A 25007-nucleotide genomic window follows, 5' to 3' on the forward strand; every position below is an offset into this window, starting at 1 on the left:
CCTAGTTATTATGGAAGTCAAAACATGCAAAGTGAAACACAAGAATAATTGAATCCAATATGGTCTCAGCACTTATGAATATAAATAAAACACCTTTTATTCATCACCATATTGATTCCACATTATTCTGTTTCGATTTATCAACTTAACACTTGAATTAAAACAATAGTTGTCCCATGCTCCAAGCATGTACACTATGTTTTCTAAACAATAGTCATGACATACACCAAGTATGCACACTATGTTTGTCTATGATCTTTTTACTTTGTGAAGTAGATCAATTGAACATGATTCCAATGATGCTCATTTCACAGTCCCAAATCCTTACCGTAAATGTAAGAATACCAAATTCTTGTCATTTACTGTAATCTGTTAGATTCCAAACTTATATGCATTGATCCTCTTGCAATGACTATGCACAAAAGTCACAAAACTTGTCAACAGTCATTACAGAGTATTCCAAAGGAGATCAATTCCATGGAAACGAAGTCTCATATTCAAAGTACATTGCTTTGAACATCCTTCTTGCATAAAAGTTTCTAACTTTCTCATAGATTCTTAATATCCAACTCCCAGTATGGAAAATTTCCATATTCCCATTTTGATTATCATATCTGAACAAGAGCTACCTCTTTTCAGAATATATATCTATATGGTCCTTCCAAATTTTAACATTATACTTCCAACTGTCCCTTAGCAACCAATCTTTGGTGAGCCTTAGATTGTCCTCGGCAATTTCTTAATCATTTTAGTCATATCCGGTTCTATTCCTTTTTCCCTCTTAATGCTCTAAGGACTTTGAAAAATTTAGAACGGATAAATATTATAGCACATGTGACCGATCCTATACCCGAAGCATATGGGACACGATTCATGATGTCTCACATAAAGACCTGATACTAGATCAGTCTTTTGCTACAATATTTTTATTTGCCATGTTTTCAAAAATCGACTATGAAGAGGGATGTCGTAATCATAATCCAATTTGAGAACACAATATATATAGAATTTCCTTATGTTGAAGCATTCCAACATAAAACTCACATATATGTCCTTGACTAATGATGGTTAAAATCTCAATCTAAACTTTTTAGGATTGAAATGAAGTATAATCTCCTCTTCCTTAATTATAGCAAAACAACCTTTTCCAAGTGAAAATCTTGTTTTCTATAATTAACAGTACTCATCATAATTGATTATGCTCCCACTAGCATGATAATCATTTAGCACAACAATTATGCTCCCACTAGCTTTGACATGTACTCAGAAATCTACTTCTAGAAATCAATACTTAATTGACTTTCATTACCAAAGTTCAGACTCCTGATACGAGATGCTTCGACAAAACTTTATCTAAGCTTCTTAGACTCATACATGTTTCCTCAGATAGCTCACATGTGTGTCTAAACAATTATGAAGAGGGATGTCGTAATCATAATGTTTAGACCTGTTTGCCATTTGTCACAAGTCCATATTAGTGTGCCGGTTAACCACACAAGCTCCACTAACGACTTTGAGAATGCAAACAACACAATTGCCATCTACTTAAAATCTACTTAGTGAAAGCGTTTCCTCACCATCATTTTCATGAATCGGAAAGAAACCTTATGACACTTAGATTTTATGATGTATGTGTTCCTATCCATATGAATTTGTCAAAACCTTAATCACAAGACAAGGTTAGTGACAAACTCAAAATCATATGGATTGAACTTGTTCAATCTTGATTTCTTGCCTCTTGGTAGCCCAAGGGCCCACCATTGCTTCCAAGTTGTTATGTACACAATTGAGAACTCACAGAACTCACATACATAGTCAACTTTACCGGAATAGGCACAGAAACAAGAATTATGTCAACACGATAGGTTACAAACCTCAAGTCGTGTGCTAGCCATAAACTATAGGTTTTATCCTTGATTAGCTCTTGAAACTTTGAAGACCTTTAAGACTCCCACTGTCCCCTTGACATATAAGTTTCTCTTTGTCAAGAACCATTCCTTGACAAACAAACAAATATATTCAAGAGTCAGTGCTAATTCTTATCAAGATAAACACTTCACATAATTGGTGTCAGTTGGTCTTTGCTTTATCCAAGACATCACAACTTACCAATCTCAAATGTGCAAGAGTAGAAAACATTTTACTCTTACATTTGACAAGTGTTATAAACCTTCTTTAAGATGTGTCACTCAAGTTACAATCTTGGAGTATGACTCTAAGACTTGTTTTTGGAACGAAGTATGACTCATCTTCTCGATTTTAACCATTCCAAAATTTCATGAATCATCTTCTTAGCCATACAAATGCACTAAGATGTCCTTAGTGAATCAAATTGTGATATGGTTCCATAATCATTAAGATGATCATAAAACATGATACTAAAGTACTCTCCCATCTTTCAGATTTGAGAAACTTTCATCTTTCTGCCTAATTTGATTCTTTCCATTCGCCCTGCCATACATTGAAACTTTTCCAATGTTTCAGAATTGTACTTAAACTTGTAGGTACAACCATATTCACTAAACTTTAGTAAATCATGACGAATAATCTTATCGATCTTTGTGGTGGAATTTGACCTGCACACACCCAGTGTACCTGATCCTTTAGTCTTTCACCTGTCTCACATATACATGTCGTCAGGGAATTAGTCTAAACTTTCCAAAAAATGAAAAATTCTCATTCATCATGCAATACAACCTGCATGATTCCAAGTTTCTGTCCAATTGAAACCTTGGGTGATGAGAATCTTTCCTTATTTGATAAATTTAGACGCTACCACAGATGAAAGAATCAAATTCATTATTGCTAGAAACATACAAACATTAACTTTCCATGAATGCCATTGCAAGGAGATATAAAATAAAGTAAAACAAAATTTTATTTATTTATAAAATGCATAAAAACTTTTCCTTACAATGCAACTTTAAATGGAAACTATGCTATTACATATTTCCTAGCAATCCATCATAACTTCTAAGTAGTAGCTCAAGAATCTGATCTTCGAACCATGCGATTGAAATCCATCTTCGCTATCAGACTCAGCATACCCCTTTTATTAAGTGTCCTTCCCTTTGCTTGATCCTGCCAAACACCAAAATGTAACCGAGTCACATTTTGTATTAAGAATCATCAATAAGGAACTTAACAGAGTTAGATAGTGGACTTGCCTGAAGCAGAGTCAAACATTTTGTTTCTACTTGCTTTCAGATCTTTCAGGTATTCAGGGCAGCTTCGCTTCCAATGTCCCTTCTCATGACAATAAAAACATACAGACTCTTTGGGAATGGTACACGAGATTATCACAGACTTAGCCTTTCCTTTTGCCTTTTGTTCAACCGGGTTGACCAAGGCCGATCCCTTTCCATTGGGAAGAAAAGGCTTTTCTGGACTTCCAATGTTACCATTGTCCATGTCCATGGAAGTTTGAGAAATAGACCTTCCACCCATATTTGCTTGACCATTGCGCCACATCATTTCTAACTCAGTAGCAACAAGCAAATAAGATAGATCTATTAGGGGCATGTTGTGATTTATCACATAGTAGTTCTTAATGAACTCACTATATGACTCTGGAAGTGACTGAAGAAACCAGTCAATAACCAACTTCCTTGGGACAACGACACCCAACATTCTCAACCTGTCAAAGTGTGACTTCATTCCTAAGACATGAGTGCACACAGGTCTTCCATCTTCATGTTTCATTGCTAGTAGGGCTTGAGTGACCTTGAATTTTTCAAGTCTTCGAGCTTGTGGGTCAGGGAGAATAATTGGAGGAGGTGGAGGTAGAGAAGTATGATTTCCATGAGATTTGGGAAGATCACAGTTGTCTAAACCAGACATCTACAATAGGAGATATTCAAGTTAGTTGATTTTAAGTCCTTAATATAACACCCAATATGAAATATTAAGGCTAGGACCCAACACAATATTTTATAACTTGGAAGAGGGATGCCGTAATCCAAGCTATAACATATTTGAAGGTAGGTGAATGACGATTCACCAATTTCCACCATGAAAAACAAAAAAAATTATTAGGTTTTAATTGGATTTGAAACTCCTAGATCTTTTGAGATTCATTGAACTTTCAATGGTATGTTTCAATCTCGATTGTGCCCTTCAGGTTTTGTGACTGGGATGCCGAGGATCACAAAACAAGGTGTGAATAACCATGCAAATTCACTTGGTACCCTTAATATTATCACCTAATCAATGTACCGGTTAACCACACACGCTCCACCGATCAATGATAAACATTAAGTCACCCTTCGTGATCCTTACTAGTCCAAGTTAGTGTGCCGGTTAACCACACACGCTCCACCAACGACTTGGTAAGGTACAAAGTGTGAATTTCATGGGATAGCACCAAATTCACATTTTCCTAAAGTAACTACGATTGGGAATCATAAAAATATTTAGTTACTTTATAATAATCATTATACTTTTAATGAGAATTAAAGTCATTGTCCTACCCGTTCGGCTAACGTCCCTCCACCGATCAAGGAAGCGGTGGGTGAGAGTGGACACCCATTAAGTTGCCATTTTATAGGCAACAACCTTATACCCCCCTTATAGACCGGTTTCATGGATGAGGCCTACTAACGGTAAAACGACTTAATCTTATACATATATATAATAATTAACCATTATTGTTATAAATAGTATAAGGGTTGAATTTTAACTTTTAAAACTCTAGGGTATGGAATTAAAGTTTGTGTGCGACTTTACAAATTCCAAAACTTGAGGGCAAGTTTTGAACAATTCAAAAAACTTTTGGATATTCATAACTTATGAGTTTTAATTAAGGCTTAAAGAAACTTTTAATGAAGAGACTCTTGGACATCCATACCTTGAGGACAAGTTATGGAGTCCATAAAACCATTTATGTGAAAAACTCTTCAAAAGTGTAACTTACAACTTCTTTTAAAAAAAAACTTTTGGAATTCCATAACTTGAGGACAAGTTATGGAGTCCATTCAATGTCATAAAGATCAAGAATTATACTATCAAATAATTTGCACATAATTCCTATGATCTACCAAAACTCATAAGTTCATGAACATTCATAATCAACAACTTTCAAGAATCATATAAACATATATAAACTTGAAACTTTGATTATAACTTTGAAATTGGTTCACCACAATCATTACCACATCAAAAATAGGTTTTACAAGTCCAAAACAGTTTAAGGTAATGATTCCAAACCAATTCCAGCACAAAATCTCGAAAATCTGCACTCAGGGCTGCCAACTCGTCGAGTGCATGAACTGACTCGGCGAGTTGGTTGAATATATGCATGAACTCGGCGAGTTCCATGAGGGACTCGGCGAGTCAGCTGTGCAGAATGCAGTTTTTCGACATTTTTCAGCTATTTGCATCAAGTATTCAAGAAAACAAGCCTAGTCTCTGATATCACTGTTGGGTTTTGAGCATTCTAACACTCCTAAGGTGTACATGCAACCCTAATAACCTTGGATCTATGTTTTCTCTAAAATACATGCAAATAAGAATTTCCAAGGTTTTCATCCTAACTAGCATAGCATGCAAACTAGAATCATAATATACTAGAAGAATGACATACCTTTTGATAGTGATTGATTGCTTGAGTTTGAGAGCCTAGCACCAATAGTGTGAATGCCTCAAGTGGAATCACAAATCACCACAAACCTTGGAACCTTGAGAGAATAATATATGTGCTCTAGAAATTAGGCCACCAGACTTGTTCACACACAACTAGTGTCATTTCAAGCATCATAAGCTCCTTTATATAGTATGGAGGATTAGGGTTACATCCATGTAAACCCAAATACCCATAACTCTTCCTTTCCAAGGATCCATGGGTTAAAAGCTCCATGGACTATCCATGGATTCCCATGCATGCCAAGCCCATTCCAAATGAGTAATAGCCCACACTACACAAAATACAAGAGCCCATATTTAATTAGTCACCTTTTTGATCACCAAATTAATTTTAAATTAATTTATGACCAATACTAATTAAATAATATGATTTAATATTAATATATTATAACTTATAATATATTAATAAAGCATGAACATACTATTCTCAAAAGATTATCCAAACAAATTGTTCGGGTGAAGTGCAACCCAAATGGACCATGCCGGGTCGGGTCAAGTACATCTTAAATATTGTTATGGACTTAGACACCTTATCCAACAAATACTGGCGTGGTAACTGTTCTTATACGAAAATTCTGCAAATGGAAGATACGTATCCCAACTGCCACCAAAATCTAGAACACATGTCCGCAGCATGTCCTCGAGAGTCAGAATCGTCCTCTCGCTCTGCCCGTCCGTCTGAGGGTGGAAAGCGGTGCTGAAGTGAAGACGAGTCCCCATCTCGTCATGAAGCTATTTCCAAAACCTGGAAGTGAACCGGACGTCTCGATCTGATACTACTGATACAGGCACTCCATGTCGTGCCACTACCTCGCGCACATAAATATCGGCTAGCTTCTCGGCCGATATGCTCTCCTGAATCGGTATGAAATGCGCGCTCTTGGTCAGCCGATCCACTATGACCCAAATCGAATCAACTCCACGTGCGGTCCTGGGAAGCTTAGTGATGAAATCCATAGTGATATCCTCCCATTTCCATACGGGAATGTCTAACGGCTGCATCTTGCTGTGGGGTCTCTGATGCTCCGCCTTGACCTTCCTGCAGGTCAGGCATCTCTCCACGTACCAAGCTACGTCCCGCTTCATGCAGGGCCACCAATAGTCGGGTCGAAGATCTCTGTACATGTTCGTCGCCCCTAGGTGGATGGAGAACTAAGACTTGTGAGCCTCGTCCATCAAAACCTGCCGTACTCCGCCCCAGTACGGTACCCATACTCTCCCATGAAGGGTCAACAATCCTCGACTGTCATAGTCAAAGGAAGCTACTCGGCCCACAATCCTCTCACACTTCTGCCTCTCCACCTTCAGGCCCTCAACATGTGCCTCTCTGATCCGCTCCAACAATGGAGTAATCACTGTCATCCTCAGACATACATACCTGATCGTGGCTGCTACCGCCTTGCGGCTTAGGGCGTCGGCCACTACGTTGGCCTTGCCCAGATGATAAAGGATATCACAGTCATAATCCTTTACCACGTCTAACCATCAGCGCTGCCTCATCTGTGTAAATGATACAGCGGACCCTATAGAGGTACTGTCTCCAAATCTTGAGGGCGAACACCACTCCCCCTAGCTCTAAATCGTGTGTTGGATAGTTAGCCTCGTGAGGCTTCAACTGTCTAGAGGCATAAGCTATCACATGCCCTCGCTGCATCAACACTGCTCCCATACCTGTGATCGAAGCATCACAGTAAACTACAAAATCCTCTACTCCCTCTGGCAGGGTGAGAATTGGCGCCTCGTACAATCTCTGTCTGAGGGTCTCAAATGCTGCCTGCTGCTCAGGCCCCCAACGAAACACCACCGAATTCTTGGTCAGTCGTGTGAGCCGAACTGCTATATTGGAGAAATCCTGGATGAATCTCCTGTAGTACCCTGCCAGTCCTAGGAAACTCTGAATCTCAGTTGGAGACCTCGGGACCTCCCACTGCATCACGGCCTCTCTCTTGGCCGGATCTACTAGTATACCCCTCTGGTTGACGAGGTGACCAAGGAACTGCACCTCGCGCAACCAGAACTCGCACTTGGAGAGCTTTGCGAACAGTCTCTCCCTTCTCAGCATCTCTAGCACCCCTCTCAGGTGCTCCTCATGCTGCTCCTGAGTCTTGGAATAAACCAAGATGTCATCAATGAACACTATCACAGACCGATCCAGCATCGGTCTGCATACGCGGTTCATGAGATCCATGAACGCGGCTGGAGCGTTGGTGAGCCCGAACGGCATCACCACAAACTCATAATGACCATAGCGGGTCCTAAAAGCGGTCTTCTACACATCATCATCCTTGACCCGCATCTGGTGATACCCTGACCGCACATCAATCTTGGAGAACCAAGATGCTCGCTGAAGCTGGTCAAACATGTCATCTATCCTCGGGAGTAGGTAACGGTTCTTCACCGTTACCTTATTCAGCTCCCGGTAATCTATGCACATACGGTGCGACCCATCCTTCTTCCTTACGAATAGGATCGGGGCTCCCCATGGTGAACTACTCGGCCTAATGAAACCCTTGTCTAGCAGCTCCTGCAGCTGTGTAGACAACTCCTGCATCTCTGCAGGAGCCAACCGATACGGTGCCTTGGCTATCAGAGCCGCACCAGGAACCAGATCAATCTGAAACTCGACCTGTCTCTCCGGAGGTATTCCACGAAAATCCTCTAGGAATACGTCTGGGTACTCTCGTACTACTGGCACATCGTCAACTGTCGCCTTACCCTTCTCCCGGGCATCTATGACATATGCGACGTACCCTGCGCAACCCTGCTGAACGTAGCGCCTCACTCTCGCTGCTGAACACAGAATCGGTCCGCGCTATGTCCTCTCACCCTAAATCACTAACTCTCCCCCACTAGGAGTGAGAACCCTTACTAACTGCAATTGACAATCAATAACTGCCCCATTGGGGCTCAGCCAATCCATACCCACTATAACCTTATTCCCTCGCAGGGGAATGGGAACCAAGTCCACTGAAAACTGCTCATCAAATAAGTGCAGCGAACATGCCCTATGTACTATCGCGACCCTGATGGTCCTGTCATCAGCTATCTCAACCTCAAGTGGGCAATCCAGCTCCCCCGGAGCTCTGCTAAACCTCTTGCTAAGCGCAAGTGAAACAAATGATCGGGTAGCCCCTGAGTCAAACAATAATGTAGCTGAAATGTCGTTCACTAAGAACGACCCTATACGAAAACATATAACCATGAGAAACAATCAATATCAATAAAGAGATAAGAGGAAAATACATACCCGTCACCATATCAGGAGTCGCTCGTGCCTCCTCTGCTGTCATCTGAAAAGCTCTACTCTTCGCCACTGGCGCCTCATCCAAACCCTGACGGCCGTCTGTAATCCTCAAAGTAGCAAGGGCAGGTGCTGCCACCTTCCCTGCTGCTGCTAAACTCGGACACTGGGACTTTTTATGTCCCCTATGATTGCAATGGAAGCAAATCAGATCAGATGTTGTGGTAGTAGTGGTAGTAGCTGTATAATCTCTACTCATATGCTCGGTCCGACCGCACTTGTAGCAGCCGGAGATCCATGTCTTGCACGCCCCATCGTGCAATCTCCCACACTTGCCATACCTACTGTGATCCGCTACCTTGGGCTTTTTGCCCAAACTCCCTTTGCCAGACGCCACCTCTGGCTTCCTCTTCTTCTCCATCTCCAAATCTATCTCTCTCTCACGAGCCCTCGCAATCATGTCATCCAGCGTTTTACAGTTGGACCGGCTCACAAACTGGCGGATATCACTCCGCAACATCTCATGAAAACGGGCCTTCTTCATTTCCTCATCAGCTGCGTACTGAGGAACTAGAAGAGCCCTCTCCCTGAACTTGGTCGTAATCTCTGCCACTGTCTCTGTAGTCTGGGTGAGATCCTGAAACTCCCTGGCTGATTGCTGCACCTCAATAATCGGTGCAAACTCGGCTCTGAACCTAGTTGTAAAATCAGCCCAAGTCATCGCATCAAGCGCTGCGTCATCCCCGATGACATGCCCGATCTCCTCCCACCAATCTTGTGCCCTGTCCTTCAGAAGACAGGATGCTAGTCTGACCTTGTCCCCCTCGGGACATCTGCTGGTGCGGAACGCATTGGCGACATCCCCCAACCACCTGGTACTCGCAATGGGATCCCGCGCCCCATGGTAGTCTGAAGCTCCACAAGCCCGGAACTCCCTGAAGGTGAGTGTGTGCGACCCCATCATGGCCGCCACCTCAGCACGGAAGGTGCTCAACCTCTCGTCCATCAGCTCTAAAATACCCTCCTTGATCGAACCGAAGATCACAGGAGTCTTCTCAAGTATGGTGCGAGTAACCTCTGAAGAGAGGAACTCCCTGGTCTGCTCATCTAGATGCTCGGACCCCGAGCCTGATCCTGATCCCTCGCCGGCTCCTGAACTGCCGACTGCTGGCCTAGGGCGTAAAACCACCATTCTGAAAATACATCATGACAAACGTCAGAAACACTGATATATTTCGAGGGATCGCTACTACCACAAGTTTCCTGGTCTCATCTCAGCCTTCCTCGATTCAAGTACGGATCCTCTGCTTTCAGTAGTACCGGCCCATACTACCTTCCACATCTATCTGTACTTTCCTCAAGTACTGCCTCGACTCCACCAAGTCACTTCTACTGCTACTGATCTCTGCTACTCGCAATGGGATCCCGCGCCCCATGGTAAACTGAAGTCTGGAAACTGAATCGGACCGAAGTCCGAGACTAACCAGGGCCTTGCCCTCTGCATCGGACCGAAGTCCGGAAACTGCATCGGACCGAAGTCCGGGACTAACCAGGGCTTGCCCTCTACATCGGACCAAAGTCCGGAAACTGCATCGGACCGAAGTCCGGAACTAACCAGGGCCTTGCCCTCTGCATCAAACCGAAGTCCGGAACTGACTGAACATAGCATAGCATAATCATAACTACTAGCATAAACACAGATACCGAATACTGCATCGGACCGAAGCCCGGAACACATAACACAAAGACATGCTTGAATCACAAAGACATCAAGCACACTGAACTACTGCATCAGACCGAATTCCAGAACTACTGCTAACTAAACGGGTCGGCATTGTGGCCGTAGACCCGTTCCTACTGGAAGGAAACTCACCTCGTAACGCTGGCTGCTGAGGTGCTAAATCTGAGACTGTTTTACTATTGCTCCGGAACTCCCCGGTTACAAATCCCATAAACACTAAATCAAATACTGATAACAAATCTCAGGGTAAAATGACTATTTTACCCCTGGTCAAAGTCAACTTCCTGGTCAAAGTCAACTTCCTGGTTTACTCTACTCGCCGAGTCCTATTATGAACTCGCCGAGTTCCCGAACTCACTCTTTTCTACTCACGACTCGACTCGCTGAGTCGGGACGTAGACTCGTCGAGTCCCTCTACTTCCAGATCCTTGCTCTAACTCATTGAGTCCTCTTCAACACGCTGATTCAACTCACAACTCTAAAATCGGAGAAATCAGGAGTTTGCGCTCCGACTCGCCGAGTCCAAGAACAACTCGTCGTGTCCTATGCATGTCCTCACTAAACAGTTGATTTAATCGATTCCAGTGCATCCAATTCATAGATCTGAGCTTCTAGGGCTGATATAACACGTAAAGGTGCCAACTTTACGTACATGCATAGAGGTATGAAGCTAAAACACCAAAATAAGCTAGAAATGGGAACCTAGGGTTTGGAACAAGGCCTTGCTTTGCATAAAGGTAGCTACTCTGAGCTCCTGGGGCTCAATGATGTCCAGATCTATAGCTCACTACCCTAAATGAGCTCCAATCTCGAGTTTGGACTTTGAAATGTCCCAAAAATGGCAAAACAAGCATATATGAAGATCTACTAGGAAAATGAACAAGGTAGAGGCTTTATTACCAGCTGAAGTAGCAAATGGGAGCTAGCTTCTAGATCTCCTTCTTCTCCTTTGCACCTTCACTCCTTCCTTCTCTTCTACACTTCCAAGAATACACCAAAACACTGAAAATCAAAAAGGAATCACTCAAACTCACCAATGGAGGCTAGGGTTTTGAGGGGGAAACGCTCTAAGGGTGCTGGAGGCTGGGATGGGGGCTATAAGGACGTTTAAATAGGGTACAAACCCTAAGGATTAGGGTTTCATCCAGACTGGCCTAATCATCGAGTCCAGGCGCGGACTCGCCGAGTAGATCACTTAAAACCCGCGTCCAACCTGGCATCTACTCGACGAGTTAGGACTACTACTCGTCGAGTAGCTCTTTACAAAAGACTTTTAATAAATTAATACGTACCAGGAACGGGGCGTTCCAAGGCATGGGGGGTCACCCCATATAGATCTATACACAAACTCCCGCTCTCCCTCCAGGAAACTCTGGTTATAACTACAGGCTACGATTGTACACTCAAAGGTGTCAACCGACACATCTCACTAGATTCTCAACCTTTCGTACTATGTTTAATGTTTATGTGTATGTTGTATGTTATCAAATCCAAAAGTACATATATAAGTACACGAAGTTCAATAATTATGTAAAGGTATAGTTACGATCTACTAAGCATGTGAATTTCAGTCCAAGCCCAATTAGCATGTAAATGGACCACAAAGGCCTAGTAACATGTAAGAGGATAATTTGGGCCCAATAGGTATGTAAATGGACCACCAAGGCCCAACAAACATGTGACCCGTAACTCAGGCCCAAATTAACATGTAAATAGGTCGCAAGGCCCAATAAACATGTCATGGAAAATATTGGGCTCAATATACACTTGAATGGGCCCTTAAGGCCAATTGGTCATGTAATGTGAATATTAGGCCCAATAAAATTGTTATCGACGTATTTCGTTTATTCGTTATTGTTTCGTTGTTTGTTTTAGCTCAAAGTTTGCCAGATTGTTTATAAAAAGTCCTCTTTTTGTAAGAAACGACGTTCTTGGCCAATAAGCCTCAAAATTTTCAATTAAAGCCTAAAGTTTTGTAAAAATAACACTTTAGTCCATGACTTATAAAAATTTGTAATTTTGTTCCAAATATTTAGAAATTCACGGTTTTGGTCCAAAATTTTATATTTTGACATTTATGGCCCAGTTTTGCAGAAAAGTGCGTTCTCAGCCCCTTGTTTGTAAAATTTGACACTTTCGGCCCAATTTTGATAAAAGTTACATTTTTGGTCGAATTTAGAAATAAATGTTATTTTCACCACTAAATTTGGTTTATTTACATTTATGACTCAAACTTTCGTCAAATAACATTTATAATCCCAAAACTCTCATTTTTACGCAAATTTGGGCCCAAAACCTGTTTGATCTTTATAAAAACTTAAATGTCACTTTTTGCCTTTATCTTTTGTTTTCTTGACAATTTTTGACCCTTATCAAGGTTTTTGCCTTAAATTTTTATATCTTAAGCAGATAACACTTTTAACTTGATAATATGATGTATAAGGTGTCTTAGCTCATCGATCTTAACTCCATCTTACTTAAGATGTTGAGATTTCTTAAGATCTAACACATTTTTACAAAATAAACTAAGAAATTACACAACACATGCATATAACACATAGATCTACACATTTTACTTGTATTCTCCCCCAAAAATCATGTAAAAACCGTAAACAACGGGGTATGAGTTCACCTTGGGGTTTTTTGTTTTGGTTTTGAAGAAGAATGGAAGAAGGTGATGTGATCTTTGGCCCTAGCAAGCTTTCATTGGGTTGATCTTGAGTTCTAATAAGTTCTAGAGTATGGATCATGAAATAAAATGCTTAGAAGGAATGATCTTATCATAGGAATGGAGTTTATCCATTTAGGGATGTAATTACTTACCAAGTTTTGATGATCTAGATGGAAATCTCTTAAGCCATACACATAAGTCTTGGAATTTTTGGTGAAAAGGAGAGAGTGTTCTTGAGAGATTAGAGAGAGCTTGGAGAAAAATTTTAGAGGTCTGTGTGTGTGTGTGTGTAATTGCTCTCGGCCGAGAGGAAGAAAAAGAGAGGGAGAAAGAGTTTTTGAATGGAGGGCAATGGTGCTCCTTGATGCATGAGAATTTTCTTAATGTTTGATAGTTAATTGTGAGTTGCCAATCCCTCCTTAATCTTCTCCTAATCTTTTTTTTCTTTGTTAAATGATGTTGGGCCGAGAGTTTGGGCCAAGAAAATAGGAATGGAATAGTTTGAGCCCATTAAACTTTAGTTAGGATTTTTGGGAACCTAATCATAAATTTTTCGGCCCACTGGGCCCTTGGAAGTACTTACGGCCCAACATAAGATAAAGGGATGGGTTTTTGGTCCATTAAGGTAATTAATTTATTTATGGCCCAATAAGGCCCATTAGGGTTTGAATGAATCATTCTATGCCTAAATGGTCCAAGATGTTATAGATTTGTCGATTGGGTCCATTTAGAGTCCAAATAGGGTTTCCAAGCCCAAAATAGTTGAATTGAATGCTTATTGGTCCACTAGGCCCAATAAGGAAATCCTAGTCAAATATGCACTTAAACCGGGATTCTTAGGGTTTCCAGACTCTTTGTTGAACATGAGAGGATAATTTAAATGAGCACTGAGTGATATTTACTTAGAGTATACGTTTTACAATGGTTGAATGATTACTCAAGAATAGAATTTCCTACCTAAAATGCTAGTTGTGACACTCCACGAGTTTATGGGTGAACTCAGCGAGTTGGATCAGTTTCTTCCCGACCTTGCACACTAACAGGATAAACTCGGTGAGTTGAGGGACAACTCGGTGGGTTGGGTCAAGTCGGATCATTGACTTTAGTCTTTGACCAAGTTTGACCTATAAGGGGCTTTTGGGCATTTTGTGTTGTACTTAAGAAATCTTTTATGTTTAGGGGTTGAGTATAGTCGATATTCGGAGTCGGGATCCGTTCAGCTACCTTTCTATATTCGAGGTGAGTTTCCTTACAGGGTTTAGCGGGTCGAACGCACCAATGTCGGACCATGTCTAAGTTATGTTTATAATATTCTAGCTGTCTTTGTGACTCTTGCATGTGCCTGTGTTTATATGCTTTTCGGACTAACATCTGATGTCGGGCGGAGCCCGATGACTATTTCTATGCTATGTATATTAAATGTGTATGTGTTTATATGTTTTTCGAGCTCATCTTGATGACCGGGCAGGGCCCAATCACTGTATGGGACCCACTATATGTTATTGTATGTATGGTATATGGTAGTTTTGGGGAGTCTCACTAAGCTTTGTGTTTACTATATTCAATTTATGTTTTAGGAACTTCCGGTTGTAAAGGGAAGAGCTCGGGATGACTGCATCGCACACACCGTTGAGATTCCGCTTATGTTATTTACTCTGATTTTATGACAAAACGATACATTAAGTTTTACTTAAATGTTTGGATGCTATTGGAAAATACTCTTTTATCTGTTATTAAAATGAAATTTTTAGGACCATATTTTTGGATGTTACAAGTTGGTATCAGAGCCTTGGTTTGAGGGATTCGGGCACACTCTCGGGTGTGATTAAACTCCAACTGAGGACTTGGTAGAAATTTCAAAAGAAAATTATTTTTTAAAAAAAGGATTTCTAAAAGAGAAAAGGGTGTGGTGCGCGCAATCAGCCGAGCTCAAGTAAGTTATCCCAAAATACCCATACATGTTTATATATGATATGAATTGTGAGATCGTGAATTGCATGTTAGATTGGGGCTAAGGATCTAGGAGAGATGCCTTTGTACGCCTGTTATATGAGCTTATATATTTGCATGCTAGTACTGATCAGTTAGTGATAGGATGGCTTGATTAGGTTTTGCTTTGTTCTGATTACTTGATGCCTGAATCCTGCTTGCTTTGTGATTTTAGGAGTTCTTGCTAATCTCATCTACTTAGTAAGCGAATATGCTAAGTTACATATTATGAAAACTAAATAATTTCAGAAGGCTAGGTTTAGCTCTATTGCACAGCTCTTGTTTGAGTCCAACTGTTGTACGGAGAGACCCCTCATTTGAAGAATTATCTAGTCTTTGTAATATGTAATTGTATTCGTGGGCTAGTTAGGGAAGGTTAGCATGAGTTCCTTCTGCAGTTGATGGCGGATAGTGGTGTGGAGTTTGCCATAGGAAAACCTAGGATGAGATTTAGTGTTGGCGGCCTTTCCGTGAGGAAATTGTAGGATTTAGGGTGACTTGGCTGAGTTAAGGAACTTGTTGAGGAAAGTACGAATATATGTGGAAGGTAGTATGGGCCCGTACTACTGGAAGCAGAGGATCCGTACTCGATTCAAGGAGAGTTGCGACGAAGACAGGGAGCTTATGTAGTTATGTTTCCCAGATGGGTGTATTGATGCTTAATCTGATAGTTTTATGGACTATTTTCAATATAGTGTTGCGAGGCAGGCCAGTGGGGAGTTCCGGTGTTGGGGAGGGCTCGGGCTCGGGTTCTAGAGTTGTGCAGCTTGCTGACCATACGATGGAGTTCATCCTGTCTGAGATTACGCGCAATATCCTTGATCAGACTCCTGTGATCTTTGGCATGGTTAAGGAGGGTATTCTGGAGATTATTGATGAGAGATTGAGCGCCTTTCTTGCTGAGATGGTGTCTTTGATCGGGGCGCGCTCTATGACCTTCAGGGAGTTTCGGGCAAGTGGAGTGCCAGACTATCATGGGGCTAGGGATCCCATTGCGAGCAGCAGGTGGTTGGCAGATGTTGCCAACGCCTTTCATACCAGTCGTTTTCCCGAGGGGGACAAGGTTAGGCTAGCTTCATACGTCCTGAAGGACAGGACATGTGATTAGTGGGAGGAGGTAGGGTGTGCATTAAGAGATGATGATGCTATTGATTCGATGACCTGGAGTGATTTCTCGACCAGGTTCCAAGCCGAGTTTGCACCCGTGATTGAGGTGCAGCAGATCGCGCGAGAGTTCTATGATCTCTGTCAGACTACTGAGTCGGTGACTGAGATCACCGCTATGTTCAGGGAGAGGGTACTTCTAGTTCTGCAGTATCTGGCAGACAAGGATATGAAGAAGATCCAATATCATGAAATGTTGAGAAGCAATATTTAGCATATTGTGATCCGATCCAGGTTCAAGACGTTGGAAGACATGATAGTGAGGGCTAGGGAGAGGGAGATTGACTTAGAGATGGAGAGGAAAAGGAAGCCAGAATCTATGACTAGTGTTGAGGGTTCGGGCAAGCTGCCCAAGGTATCTGATTCCAGTCCGAAAGGCCAGCATGGTCGTTTCCGTTGTGGTAGGTACGGCAAGGTGCACAAGGGGACCTGCAGAGCGGGTGGTTCTGGTTGCATCAAGTGCGGTCGGACCGGTCATATCAGCAGAGATTGTACTGCTACCACCCCCATCACTCCGGTATCGAATATTATTTGCTTTCAGTGCAATCAGAGGGGCCACAAGAAGGCCCATTATCCGAGTTTGGCCGCGCCAGTACCGGTGTCAGCACCTGCTCCTGCGACATTGAGGATTACTAACGGACGTCTGGTTCGGGCAGATATGCCAGCGGCAAAGAGCAGGGTGTTCCAGCTGACTGCGGGGAGGCGTGTGCAGCTCCAGATGTTGTGACGGGATCGTTCCTTGTGACCGACATCTCTGCTTTGGTATTATTTGATTTGGGGGCTACCCGATCATTCGTATCTCTTGCGCTTAGTTAGAGATTTGCTGGAGCTCCGGGGGAGCTGGATTGTCCTTTAGATGTCGAGATTCCGATGATAGGTCTATTAAGGTTGCGAGGGTTCATCGAGGTTGTACTCTCCAGTTATTCAGCGAGCGGTATCTGGTGGATCTGGTTCCCATTCCTTTGCGTAGGAACAAGGTTATCGTGGGCATGGATTGGTTGAGCCCTAATGGGGCAGTGATCTACTATGAGCAGCAGTTGGTTTGGGTTCGGACCCTGAGTGGGGGAGAGTTGTTGGTTCAGGGAGAGAGACCGCAGCGAGGGTGTAACACCCGTCAAAATTAGGTCTATAACAATCACATGTGATTATGCCAATCATGTAATGTGATTTTGTTAAACTAGTAATATGATAAACTTACTATGTAATTCATGTTAAAGTATGAACTTTCATGATACAACTCACAGTATACGTTCATACGATTAGAAAAATATAGAGAACATCTAAATCTGACTTCGCGTGAAGAAGTTATGATAAATTCTAACGCTATAATGCCTTATAACAAGAGGAATTTAAAATAGACTCAGAATTAGGTATTGGAGACTAAATCAAAGTCGTAGTACTCGAAATTACCTACGCGTGCATATAAAGAACGCCGAAAACGGAGTTCGTATGCAAAACTTATGGCCTTCCGAAGATGCAGCTGTTAGAAACCCTAATTTGACTGAACTCACGACGTGAGCATCAAAAATTCACGACGTGAGGAGTCAACAGACACTAATCGGAGCTAGAAAACACGCGTTAAGGCTATGGGGTGACTCATGGAAGTTCACGACGTGAACCTATCATGTTCACGACGTGAATGGCCCCAGAACACCCTATAAATAGCGATCAAAGCTCATCCAATCCATACACCTTCTCCTTTCATTCTCTCTCGTTTCCGAAGGCCGTTTTCCCTTCTCGAGCCTGACAACGACGAGCCTCTAACCGTTTAGATTCTATAATCACGCTACTAAGGTGAGTTTCACGGCCCCGCTTTCTAATATTTTCGGGGGAAAACGCATTCTAAATATTATATATACGTTATTATTATGTCTATATGATAGTATATTTGTATCAACGTAGATAGTTATAATAACCGGGATATAGTTATTTCGTATATGAAATTATACAACTATCGTAAAGTTGTTAGTATGTTATTGTTATAGTAGTGTACTAATGTAGATCTTGAGTTATGCTTAGGATTCTATATATATTATGTGTGCGATATAGTTCCAGAGTTATACTCGGAAGTTCTATATGTTAATTGATAAATATGTTGTTATTATTGGTTTTATGTCAAGATAAAACCATGTATGTTATATGTTGTTGTTATTGGTTTTATGTCAAGATAAAACTGGATATGTTATATGTTGTTATTGTTAGTTTTATGTTAAGATAAAACTTAGTATTGCTATTGATAGTTTTATGTCAAGATAAAACTAGGAACGTTATATGTTGTTATTATTGGTTTTAGGTCAATATAAAACCTGGTTTTACTCCAAGATATAGCTGTTATACTGCCTAAATGTTATGAAGTTAGGAGTAATGTTTAAAAGCATAGTCTAGTGACTTAGGGTTTTAGACATGAAAATGCTTTTGGTGATAGAGCTATACGAAGCCGTCAAAGTCTACATGAGCTACCTCATTCATCAATTAAGATTGGGGATCTTAGTGGAAGTCCACTGACCTGTAACCGTTAATCCCGTGTGAGCGAGGAAGTCGTGTATGAATAAGATACGGGTTGACGACCCCACTCGTGGTTGTTAATTACAACCCAAGACAAGCGAGTGACGTATCGTTCCTTTTATTTTTATTCCGGCGTCGGTGAAGCGCGCTGTGTTGTTTCTCATGGTAAATCATGAGTGTATTGTTTCTCATGGTAAATCATGAGTGTATTGTTTTGTCAGAGGTTTTGTTGTCAAGCAGCGGTTACGGACTCATGGTAGCAAATTGTTAGAAGCATTATACTTTGTCGTTATACAAGTATTAATGTTAAGTATAAGTTTCCCCCTACTTATACCTTAGGTACTACTTGTATATTAAGTAGATAATTATACCTAACACACATACTCGTATAGAATTGAAATAGATTTATACGTAGCGGTTTTACTCGTATAGAATTGAAATAAGATTTATACGTAGCAACTTTCGTTTGTATGGAATTACAAACACATATATTCATAGTATATGAGACTTATAGGTAAACTACTTGTTTGGTAAGTAAACTTTTATACCTAGGATATATATGCTAAACGTTGGAGAGTCAAAATGATACTTTCAAAACTATACTTTTGAACTTGGAAAATGTATTATTTTTATATGGAGTTAAAACCTGTGGACTCACCAACTTTATGTTGACGTATTTTAAATTGCATGTGTTTTCAGGAAGTTGATAACTATGATACGAGAAATGACGTTACACCACTCGGTGTTTCCGCCGACGGTCGGGGTGTGACAGATTGGTATCAGAGCTATTAACTATAGTGAAGTAGTACTTTCTTAGGAAAGCACGACTATAGTTTAGGGCTTACTCTGTTAGGTTTAGGTATATCCCTTAACTTACAAATAAAAAGTATTATTAAATTATACTACTGAAGGACTACTTACGGGAGCGGTGACAAGGATAGACATGTCGATTTGGGTTGCTGGATTTCAGAACGGCTATATGCTAAAATGATCCTGCCCACCGACTGTTCTGACTGGGCGGTGCCTTATCAGCTAGCCCTAAAGTAACAAACAATAATTAATAATACTCGTGAATACAACAAACACAAATATATAGAGTTATGTATGAACTCAGTCCCGCGATGAGAACACATGTATAACCCAAAAACATAGAAAACCCAAACCCTCGATAAGAATTCAACGCAAGGTTTTAGGTCAAACTACTTAGTCGAGTTTTATTGTACATGGTAGGAACCACAACTAAACATAGACTGATCACCTATGTTTAATTTTGGTCAGACCAATGCACAAGTAAACTTGGATACGGTGTCTGATAGACTAAAACACCTGAAGATTCTAGAAGATTAAAGATAGATCTCAGATCAGGATACCATCAATTCGGAGTACAAGAAGACGATGTTCCGAAGACAACATTTAGGACTCGTTATGGTCAATCTAAGTTCCTAGCTAAGCCTTTGGATTGACCAACGCTCCAACAATGTTCATGGACCTCATGAATAGTGTTTGCAAACCGTACTTGGATAAATTCGTGATAGTGTTCATCGATGATATATTGATATATTCACGAACCAAGGAAGAACACGGTCAACACTTGCAAATAATCTTGGAACTACTAAGAAAATAAAAGTTGTACGCCAAATTCTCAAATGTGAATTTTGGATTAGAGAAGTACAATTTTTAGGACATGTGGTTCGCAACAAAAGGGATTCATGTCGAACCCTCCAAAGTTGAAGCAATCAAAAATTGGGAAGCACCAAAGACACCAATAGAAGTGCATTAATTCTTAGGACTTGCTGGCTATTACCAAAGATTCATAGAGAATTTATCTAAAATAGCCAAGCCACTTACAACACTAACCCAGAAAGATATGAAGTTCAACATGGAAGAAAAACAAGAAGCTGCTTTTCAGAAACTGAAGCAAATGTTGTGTAGTGCACCAATCCTATCTCTTCCATATGGGACCGAAGATTTCGTCGTATACTGCGAGGCATCAAATCAAGGATTGGGATGTGTGTTGATGCAAAGAGGAAAGGTTATCGCCTACGCATCACGACAACTTAAGGTGCATGAGAATAATTACACTACCCATGGTCTTGAATTGGGAGTTGTAGTTTTTTTTGCAATAAAAATATGAAGACATTGAACTACTAAAAGATTGCAACAATAAAGTCCTTGTTAAAGTGCAAAAATTTTATAAAATTACGAATGTGAGATTCGTTTTCATCCCGGAAAGGCAAACATGGTAGCAGATGCCTTGAGCCGGAACTAATATATTAAACCCCGTCGGGTACGAGAATTAACCATAACTATCCATTCTAACTTTGCAACACAAATTAGAGAAGCTCAACTTGAGGCTCTGAAAGCAGAAAACATCAAGAAGGAAGCTTTGCGAGGAATGGAAAAGCAACTTATACAAAAAGATGACGGAACGTGACACTTTATGAACCGAATTTGGACGCCTAAGTTCGGTAGAGTCAGAGACTTGGTCTTAGAAGAGGCCCACAAGTCCAGATATTCCGTGCATCCAGGCTCTGACAAAATGTACTTAGACTTAAAAGTACATTATTGGTGGCCAAACATGAAGGCTGAAATTGCTACTTATGTGAGCAAATGCTTGACTTGTTCTAGAGTAAAGGCAAAACATCAAAAGCCTTCAGGTTTAATTCAAACAACCGGAAATACCTGAATGGAAATGGGAGCAGATATCAATGGACTTCATCACTAAGTTACCCAAAACTCCTAGTGGGTTCGACACTATTTTGGTAATAGTCCATAGATCGACTAAGTCCGCCCATTTCTTACCAATTAAGGAGAACGGCAAGATGGAGAAGCTGACTAAAGTTTATCTTAAGGAAATTGTTAGATTGCATGGAGTTCCAAATTATATTATTTCTGACCGAGATAATAGATTCACTTCACGATTTTGGCAATCTCTACAAAAATCCTTAGATACACGTCTAGATATGAGTATAGCTTACCATCCACAGACTGATGGTCAGAGTGAGAGAACCATTCAGACTTTAGAATATATGCTCCGAGTCTGTGTTATTGACTTTGGAAATGCATGGAATACTCATTTACCGTTAATTGAGTTTTCCTACAACAATAGTCATCACACCAGCATCAAGACTGCACCATTTGAGGCTCTTTATGGATGAAAATGTCGTTCCCCAGTGTGTTGGGAAGAAGTTGGAGACACACAATTGGCCAGAGAACATATAGGTGATACCTTATGTGCCGAGCCAGAAATAATCCACGAGACAAACTCAAAATATCGTGCAAATTAAGGATCGATTCAAGGCAGCACGTGATCGTCAGAAGAGCTATGCTGACGTAAGACGTAAGCCTTTAGAATTCCAAGTTTGAGATAAAGTAATGTTGAAGGTCTCTCCTTAGAAAACCGTAAATCGATTCAGGAAACGAAGCAAACTAAACCCACGGTATATAGGACCTTTTTCTAGCAAGAATTGGTTCTGTCGCATACCAACTCAAGTTACCTCAAGAGCTAAGCAATGTACACGATGTTTTTCACGTGTCAAATCTCGAAAGATGTCTATTCGATGACACTCTTGTTGTACCTCTCGACGAGATACAAGTCAATACCAAACTCAACTTTGTAGAAGAACCTGTCGAAATCATGGATCGATACACCAAATGATTAAAACAAAGTCGTATTCCCATAGTGAAAGTTCGATGGAACTCTTTACGAGGACCTGAATATACTTGGGAATGTGAATATCAGATGAAACAAAAATACCCCCAACTATTTAACAAAACCCCATCCACAAGATAAATTTCGAGACGGAATTATTCTAACGGGGGGAGAATGTAACACCCGTCAAAATTAGGTCAATAACAATCACATGTGATTATGCCAATCATGTAATGTGATTTTGCTAAACTAGTAATGTGATAAACTTACTATGTAATTCATGTTAAAGTAGGAACTTTCATGATACAAGTCAAAGTATACGTTCATACGATTACAAAAATATAGAGAACATCTAAATTTGACTTCGCGTGAAGAAGTTATGATAAATTCTAACGCTAAAATGCCTTATAACAAGAGGAATTTAAAATAGACTTATAATTAGCTATTGGAGTCTAAACAAAAGTCGTAGTACTCGGAATTACCTACGCGTGCATATAAAGAACGCCGAAAACGGAGTTTGTATGCAAAAGTTATGGCCTTCCGAAGATGCAGCTGTCAGAAACCCTAATTTGACTGAACTCACGACGTGAGCATCAAAAATTCACGACGTGATGAGTCAACAGATGCTAATCGGAGCTAGAAAACACGCGTTAAGGCTATGGGGTGACTCATGGAAGTTCACGACGTAAACCTATCATGTTCACGACGTGAATGGCCCCAGAACACCCTATAAATAGCGATCAAAGCTCATTCAATCCTTACACCTTCTCCTTTCATTCTCTCTCGTTTCCGAAGGTCGTTTTCCCTTCTCGAGCCTGACAACGACGAGCCTTTGACCGTTTAGATTCTATAATCACGCTACTAAGGTGAGTTTCACGGCCCCACTTTCTAATATTTTCGGGGGAAAACGCATGCTAAATATTATATATACGTTATTATTATGTCTATATGATAGTATATTAGTATCAACGTAGATAGTTATAATAACCGGGATATAGTTATTTCGTATATGAAATTATACAACTATCGTAAAGTTGTTAGTATGTTATTGTTATAGTAGTGTACTAATGTAGATCTTGAGTTATACTTAGGATTCTATATATATTATCTGTGCGATATAGTTCCAGAGTTACAGTCGGAAGTTCTATATGTTAATTGATAAATATGTTGTTATTGTTGGTTTTATGTCAAGATAAAACCATGTATGTTATATGTTGTTGTTATTGGTTTTATGTCAAGATAAAACTGGATATGTTATATGTTGTTATTGTTAGTTTTATGTTAAGATAAAACTTAGTATTGCTATTGATAGTTTTATGTCAAGATAAAACTAGGAACGTTATATGTTGTTATTATTGGTTTTAGGTCAATATAAAACCTGGTTTTACTCCAAGATATAGCTGTTATATTGCCTAAATGTTATGAAGTTAGGAGTAATGTTTAAAAGCATAGTCTAGTGACTTAGGGTTTTAGACATGAAAATGCTTTTGTTGTTAGAGCTATAGGAAGCCGTCAAAGTCTACATGAGCTACCTCATTCATCAACTAAGATTGGGGATCTTAGTGGAAGTCCTCTGACCTGTAACCGTTAATCCCGTGTGAGCGAAGAAGTCGTGTATGAATAAGATACGGGTTGACGACCCCACTCGTGGTTGTTAATTACAACCCAAGACAAGCGAGTGACGATTCGTTCCTTTTATTTTTATTCCGGCGTCGATGAAGCGCGCGGTGTTGTTTCTCATGGTAAATCATGAGTGTATTGTTTCTCATGGTAAATCATGAGTGTATTGTTTTGTTAGAGGTTTTGTTGTCAAGCAGCGGTTACGGACTCATGGTAGCAAATTGTTAGAAGCATTATACTTTGTCGTTATACAAGTATTAATGTTAAGTATAAGTTTCCCCCTACTTTATACCCTAGGTACTACTTGTATATTAAGTATATAATTATACCTAACACACATACTCGTATAGAATTGAAATAGATTTATACGTAGCGGTTTTACTCGTATAGAATTGAAATAAGATTTATACGTAGCAACTTTCGTTTGTATGGAATTACAAACACATATATTCATAGTATATGAGACTTATAGGTAAACTACTTGTTTGGTAAGTAAACTTTTATACCTAGGATATATATGCTAAACGTTGGAGAGTCAAAATGATACTTTCAAAACTATACTTTTGAACTTGGAAAATGTATTATTTTTATATGGAGTCAAAACCTGTGGACTCACCAACTTTATGTTGACGTATTTTAAATTGCATGTGTTTTCAAGAAGTTGATAACTATGATACGAGAAATGACGTTACACCGCCCAGTGTTTTCGCCGACGGCCGGGGTGTGACAGAGGGCCAAACGCTATCTTCATCAGGGCTGTAAGTTTTGTCGCCTATGTCATGGA

The sequence above is a fragment of the Lactuca virosa genome, chromosome 4 (assembly GCF_052849685.1).
Source record: "Lactuca virosa cultivar CGN04683 chromosome 4, Lactuca_virosa_CGN04683_v6, whole genome shotgun sequence".
Taxonomy (NCBI): domain Eukaryota; kingdom Viridiplantae; phylum Streptophyta; class Magnoliopsida; order Asterales; family Asteraceae; genus Lactuca; species Lactuca virosa.